Genomic DNA, 7,339 nt, shown 5'->3' with positions numbered 1-7,339 from the left:
TTGTTATTTGTTTGCTTGTTATTAAAAATGAAGACCTTAAATATAAAGAGTTGTGATGTTCTGTTGAAACTTACTGCACAACCAATACACAAGCCTGTGATCCGTGCCATAAATACTAATATAGTACCTGACATTCTCCCTGAACTTGCGAAAGTTACTCCGGTCTTCAAAAGGGGGGGTAGATTATATCCCATTAACTATAGACCCATATTTTCATCTATGTTACCAACATTATCAAAAATGTTACAAACACCTGTAGCGATATACATACGGTCTCTTTTGCAGACTTTGATCTTGTAGATCCATCCCAAGCTTCAGACAATTATACTGTCGTCAAACAGCTCTCACTAAATATACAGGTGAAAGGTTACATGAAACGGACAAAGAGAAACTTATTGGGACGGGCTTTCTCGAATTAGTAAGGCGATTGACCTTGTAAATCATGATATTCTTCTTCTAAAACTTCAGTGTTACAATTCTGATGCTACAGCCTTACAATGGTTTCAATACTATTTATGAGACAGGTATCAATCATCTTATCAGCCAGTCACAGCTGGAGTTCCACGGGGATCTATACTTGGCCCTTTCCTGTTTTTATTTTACATTACTGATTTTCAATCATGCATTCAAGAATCTAATTTGCTAATGATGTCACTTTATGCCTCTGGTAAAGATTGCTATTCAATTGAAAGTGTATTATTAATTGTAGCTGCAGACCTGTAGCTCTCTGAACAATGTTGTGACGGAACAATATTTTTTCAGATAGCTACAGTTCTGCAGCTATCGTATTTGATATTACTAGGAATTATATAGAATCAAAGTACTGAAACGAGGTAAAGAAACGATGAATGTCACAAAGATATCAATGCAATATATACTGTATATCTATTCTGTTTAATAACTATGTTTAATAACTATGTTGCTCCAAATCTCTTCAAAACCGACCATATTTTATTTAGTTAACCTCCGTAAATGGTTATTATATTGCCAATACGGCTTTAACCCCCAAACAATCAATCAAGAAAGCTACAGGGCAGAATTAGACGCGGAAGGAAAAACCAGGAAGCAATTCTAAATCTAAGTTTGGAGATCCAGAAAAAACCCCAGGAAACAATTCTAAATCTAAGTTTGGAAATCCAGAAAAAAACCAGGAAGCAATTCTAAATCTAAGTTTGGAAATCCAGAAAAAACCAGGAAGCAATTCTAAATCTAAGTTTGAAAATCCAGAAAAAAATCTCAGGAAGCAATTCTAAATCTAAGTTTGGAAATCCAAAAAAAAAAAAAACCAGGAAGCAATTCTAAATCTAAGTTTGAAAATCCAGAAAAAAATCTCAGGAAGCAATTCTAAATCTAAGTTTGGAAATCCAAAAAAAAAAACAAACCAGGAAGCAATTCTAAATCTAAGTTTGGAAATCCAGAAAAAAAACCCAGGAAGCAATTCTAAATCTAAGTTTGGATATCCACATACTGTCATTGTTTAGATTAGCATTAAAGCTTACTGTCAAATGACGGAGAATCAAATACTTAGAATTTTAAATTCACGGTAAATATAGCAGCTGACCTGATCCTTTTAATTGAGTTGCAAACCAGAAATTTAAGGTAGAAGCAAGAGAAAGGAAAGGAGCATTGTCTTCAAAACCTTCAATCATATCACCCGTGTAAATATTCGATATTTGTTAATTGATCTTGATCAGAGATGAAAATGATCAAACAAATTATGCGGATGAAGATATGAATGATTACATGAAACTATGACATGTCTGTACAACAAATCACCTTGGAACAATCCACTCTTCTAGTACTTCTTTATGAGCAATACAAACAATTGCAAGTGAATTGACTACGCATTGTCTACATCCGCTTCCTACAGAAAAATATTAAATCCCTGGTGACTTTTAACAGTTACCTGGTACACATTCTCTACAGATTTTTTTTTTCTAATTCTCTTGAATATTTGTTGTCCTTTGGTCTCATTATTTTTAGTACAATCAAGTTTCTTAAATTCATATCATTCATTCATGTACAAGATACAAGTAAACACCGCAAACAGAACATCTACTACCTAACTACATCTGCGATAACATGAATTGTTTAAAACAAAAAATTCCACAGGACCAAATGTCAAACAAACAAAAAACAGGTTCAAAATTTATTTTCTTTTAAACAATAAACTTCTTTGAGGGCCGATATATTTTTTTCCAAGTGACCCTTTCTAATATTCTTACTTTTCTGCGTTCCTAAAATTTAAGCTCAGCACACAGTCGCTTTGAACAAAGCCATAATAAAAATAGATAATGCAACTATAATATGATTATGGAAACCAGGCGGACGTGATCTACTTCCTCATCAAATGACACCAATATATTTCCTGTTTATTTTTTGTTTACGATTTACGAAATGAATAATCGAGAGGAAAGTGGTCTGTTCTGTTTTTACATTCTTGTTGGGCAGAATATATTTTTAAAAATAATATCTTGCCGTGGCCTTAAACTCAACATTTATATTTATCTATAAACATTGTTCACTTTCATTCATATGCTGAATGTTGGGCAAACACGAGCCCCTGGATATACCAGAGGTGGTATCGGGTGTCTAGGAGGAGTAAGCATCCCTTGTCGACCGGTCACATCCGATTATTTCTGATAAGAAAAGGAAACTATGCTAAATGTTAAGATCCAAGTGCTAAGATTTGCTCATTGATTATTCTCGGGAGATTTTTTGAAGATCAAAGCTCATGATATCGAATAAGAAATGCGTGGAGAAAAAATTAACATTCGCAACTTTCGACATCTGTCTAGAATTATATTCGTGCGTCATTGATTTGAATGAAATTATCCAGGAAAATTTTCCATGAAAGTCCAAATTAGTTCAGTTATACATTTTCTTGACACTACTTTGTGACTTTTCAAAGACATTTAGTATCATATCGTATTTCTTACAAAACCATTTCCTTTTCTACCCTGCAAAGCTAATTTGTTATATATTTCTTACAAAGCTTTTTTATTGCATTTCTCACAAGCTATTTTACTGAATTTCTTAAAAAGCCAGTTTGCTCTTTGCAAGGAAGGTCTGATATGATCATACCAAGAATTCCAAAAGTGCGTAAAAATCAGAAAATTCCCATGCTAAACTCCATATACTTGAGCCCATGCTGTAAGAAATGCAGCTTGAAAGACTGAAATTTGATCAGGAAATAAAGATGTGTCGATTAGCCAGAAGAACAGCAACTCCTCCGTCACCAACCAAACTGCAAATCACCATAAAACGTGTCTTTCACCTCATATATGTACAGTGTACATGCTACACGGGTCATTTAGTGTCTCTATCACCATAAAACACTTAGTGTCTACATGTATATTACTATGTCTTTCACCTCATAATCTCAAACAGATCATTGTCTATGTCTAGTTTCCATCGGCGTTTTTCCTATAACTGTGGGACACCAGCCGTCTGGTGAAAGACTTGTAATAAACAAATCATTCTTAAAGAGTTACAGTTCTGCATCGTCGCAAACCACGGGTTATTGTTTCATTCTATTTCACAAACCCCGTGGGGTTTGTGAAATAGAATGAAACAATAACCCGTGGGTTTGTGAAATAGAATGAAACAATAATCCGTGGTTTGCGACGATGCAGTTCTGCAGCTACGGTTTTTTCAAAAGCAATTCAAACATAAAAAAAATGGGTCAAAGACTCAATTGGCCGGGTTGCAATAGTTAGAGTAAATAATTTGGGTAGGGATTTATTGGTGGTAGTTATCTGGAGGACTGTTATGATTTGTTATGGCCTTAGTGTTGAAGGAGGCAGAATTGTAAAGTAAATTATCAAAACGAGTTTTGACGAGTGGAAAAAATGTTAGTTCCGTATCGGTAACGTGAGTGGACACGATTGTTTCCGGATACAGGTACGGATTTTTGTCTTGTAAAAATGCCGATATATATATAAAAAAAAACAAAAAAACAAAAAACAAAAAAAAAACAACAAAAAACCATCACATATTGCCGCAGGCCTTTTATTGATTAATAAAAAAACATGATATATGTAATATTAAGTAATAATGACTAAAATGAACAATAACTTCAGGTGCTTGAATTGTATATGATTATATGATAAAAAAACAGAATTTCTCTATTTATATTGCAAATTTACAACCCATGCCCAGAAAATTTGACATTCATATATAATTGAATTTTTCCTCAGAGGTAGTGCAACTAAATTTAACCACAAAAGATAATCTCACTTACCTTTTTCAAGTTGAACTCTATTTTTAGTAACAACTTTTTGCTGTAGCGCCCATATTCGACAAAGGTCAGACTTCAAAAAACCTAGTGCATAACTTCAATATATATACTTACTTTCTGCAAAGTTTCAAGGTTGTACATAAAAAACTGTAGGAGGAGTTGATTTCACAAAATTTCCCCAACCGCCCGCCCGCCCGCACTTCACCATACTATAGACCGGATTTGCACTTCGTGCAACCCGGCCAAAAATACGACCAAACATTCTAGGGAGAAAGCTCATCGGCACATTGTCTTTTATGAGACTTCAATTTGGAAACAAATCTCATCGGCATTATTTTTATGTCAAATCTTTCTTCAAACAATTAAGCTTCCATAAAAATCTTTAGAACACATTATATAGGATTAAATGTCCAGTCATTACGGAACAATCAAGGAATCTATTATGAATGAATGCGTGAATTTGACATTTGTTCCAGACTACTACAATACATACATGTATTATTTTTATAACGCAGGTTTTCTTGGGAATATTACTGATTAATATTATTTTTTATTCAACTGCAATATTGTAGTCTTAGAACATATCTGAAAACCATACACATAACATTGTATTGACATGCCACAAGGTGATCTGTTATCTCGAATTCTCTTCGTAATAAGGAATACTCGTAGATATGGTTACTAAATTAAAAACACGGTAATGTGTATACAATAAAATGCTATGGAAACCACATCGCTGACTTGGCCAATATGTAGTTATTTACATCTAAGTATTTTTGGACAATGCAAGTTGTTTGTTCTGTATTTCCGCATGTCATGAGTTTGTTCATATATGCAGTGATCACGTTAATAATATAATAAAATGTATACACTAATTGCACACAAAAAACTATCATACTTTCGGTCATCTGTCTTGCGAGTAAAATGCGTTCTGTGGTTAGCCAATTGTGACCTTTGTGTCAACTTTCTAATGGCTCTCTGAATGTTTACCGAGTCTTCGGAACACTATGGGTTGTCCCTATTTATTTATTCTATTTCGTTTTTACAGATTGTAGCATTATCCTAGTGACCGCAGGTAAGAACAGTTCCATTTTTTCTGATCCTTTTCCTTTAGAAAATCGATGTGAATTTATTTTCTTTCTTTTAAAGCTTGTCACTTGCAACTTGAAAAAATATATATAACCGATTAAAAAAAATTCTTTTGGATACCGGGTAGCATATTTTGCACAATTTTTATACCTAACTTGGAAACAACCCATATATTTAAACATGTAGTATAAATCAAAGTTTTAAATTCAATAAAAAGGGGGGGGGGGGGAATGTACGCCTGCGACCTTTCTGGAGTAGAAGTTTGTGATCGCTTGACTTGTGAACTAACTATAAAACTTAAACATCCCGAGGTCTTTTTCATATCAAACAAAACACAGGAGGGGGGGGGGGGGCTAAATCTGCTCCAAATTCCCCCAATTAGTAAACCTAAATAGTGATATTCTCCAAAGGAATATGTATTTCTATGGGTGTGTTATTTGTCTGATAGCAGAAACTACCATGGAGGTTTTGGGGGATTTAAGATTTTTCTCAGTATCAAATTTTAACAGTGGAGTGGATCCAGCGAAAAACTCGGAAAACTTCTGTTTGTTACAGTTAGCAGACTTTACAGAAAAGTATTCAGCGGATCTTTATAAAACTTATACCAACGGTCTAACGAATGGCAAATGACCATTTGAGTTTGGAGGAGATAAGTGATGGATTTAAGATATATATGAGGGCAAATTGAATTTATTCTAAACAGCTAACAGTCGTTAAGTATCTCCCGTTCCACTCATCACAGATCTGCTAATCATTTGATTTCCTCTAGTACCACACTGCTCTAAATGAGGCTTAGTTGACAAGAGTTGCACGTTGGACAACTAATATCTATAAGTGTATGACACTTCTCCTTTAAAGGAACGTTTCGTTAATAAATCATGAATGCTACTTCATGCATTTGCAATTAATTGTTGCCAAGTATGGACGTCCTTCACTATTAACCTAGGAACACTGTGGCTAATTGGAGAATCGGCTCCCCTAATTAGTCCGCTGACCGTCCCCGTTCTCTGGATAAGCAGCATGCACAAAGAGAGAGAGAGAGAGAGAGAGAGAGAGAGAGAGAGAGAGAGAGAGACAAGATATAGCCATCTTGCGCCTAAATCATATAAACCATAAAATATTTATTTATTTATTTTTAATTTTTTTTTTTACATTTCCTGCAGTAAGATCTGGGAAGCACTAGCAAACGATAATCAAGATGACCAGGTTCGCTTTCCTAGTTGTACTGTTGATGTTCGCCAACTGCTCCACGGCTTTTCTTCAATTCGGAGGTAAGTTCTCCAAGTCGGTATGTAGCCCTGTTCCATATGGGCGAAAAACAACGTCTGTACTATGATTCCGCAGAATATTTGACGGCCTCACCCAAGATATCGACAAATTCTATCTAATGCCATTGAACACAACTTTTCATTTATTCGTGTCTTTTGTCATTTTTGGAGATTTACTTGTAAATCCAACACTTTTGCACTTGAGGTGAGTGGATACGTAAATTATCCAGATAAAATTAAAATTTATATATAGCTTTTTCACAATGCATTATAAATATGGGCAATGACCATTACTTATTGATGTGTGGCGCCAATAAAGAATTTGAATCATAAATACACACTATATATAGGTCTAATATGAATTTTATGAGAAATATAGGTTGGTTTTAGGGGTCTCAATATACTCATGTTTCGGGGAATCTCTAGATTGAATTCTACTCTTCTAGAACAGGTTAATATTAAGCTTCAGGCTTTTGATCAGGCAAAAAAAAAAAAGACTTAGTATTAATCGCACAGATATGCGTTATATAGCTGTAGAAAAAGCCTGTATAAAATATTTCACAAATTTCCATAATAAATCGCGCAAGTATTTTACGGTGATTTCTTTCCTATAATTATGCCGATATTTCCATGTATAACGAAAGGATAATGTACATTTTTGATGGATTTAAATCAACATAAATGTTTATTGTTAAATTATAATGATGAAAGTGAAGTAAATGAAATTCACAAGACTGATCAA

Source organism: Ostrea edulis, chromosome 5 (genome assembly GCF_947568905.1).
Source record: "Ostrea edulis chromosome 5, xbOstEdul1.1, whole genome shotgun sequence".
Classification (NCBI taxonomy): Eukaryota; Metazoa; Mollusca; class Bivalvia; order Ostreida; family Ostreidae; genus Ostrea; species Ostrea edulis.
Note: the sequence above shows the minus strand (reverse complement) of the source record.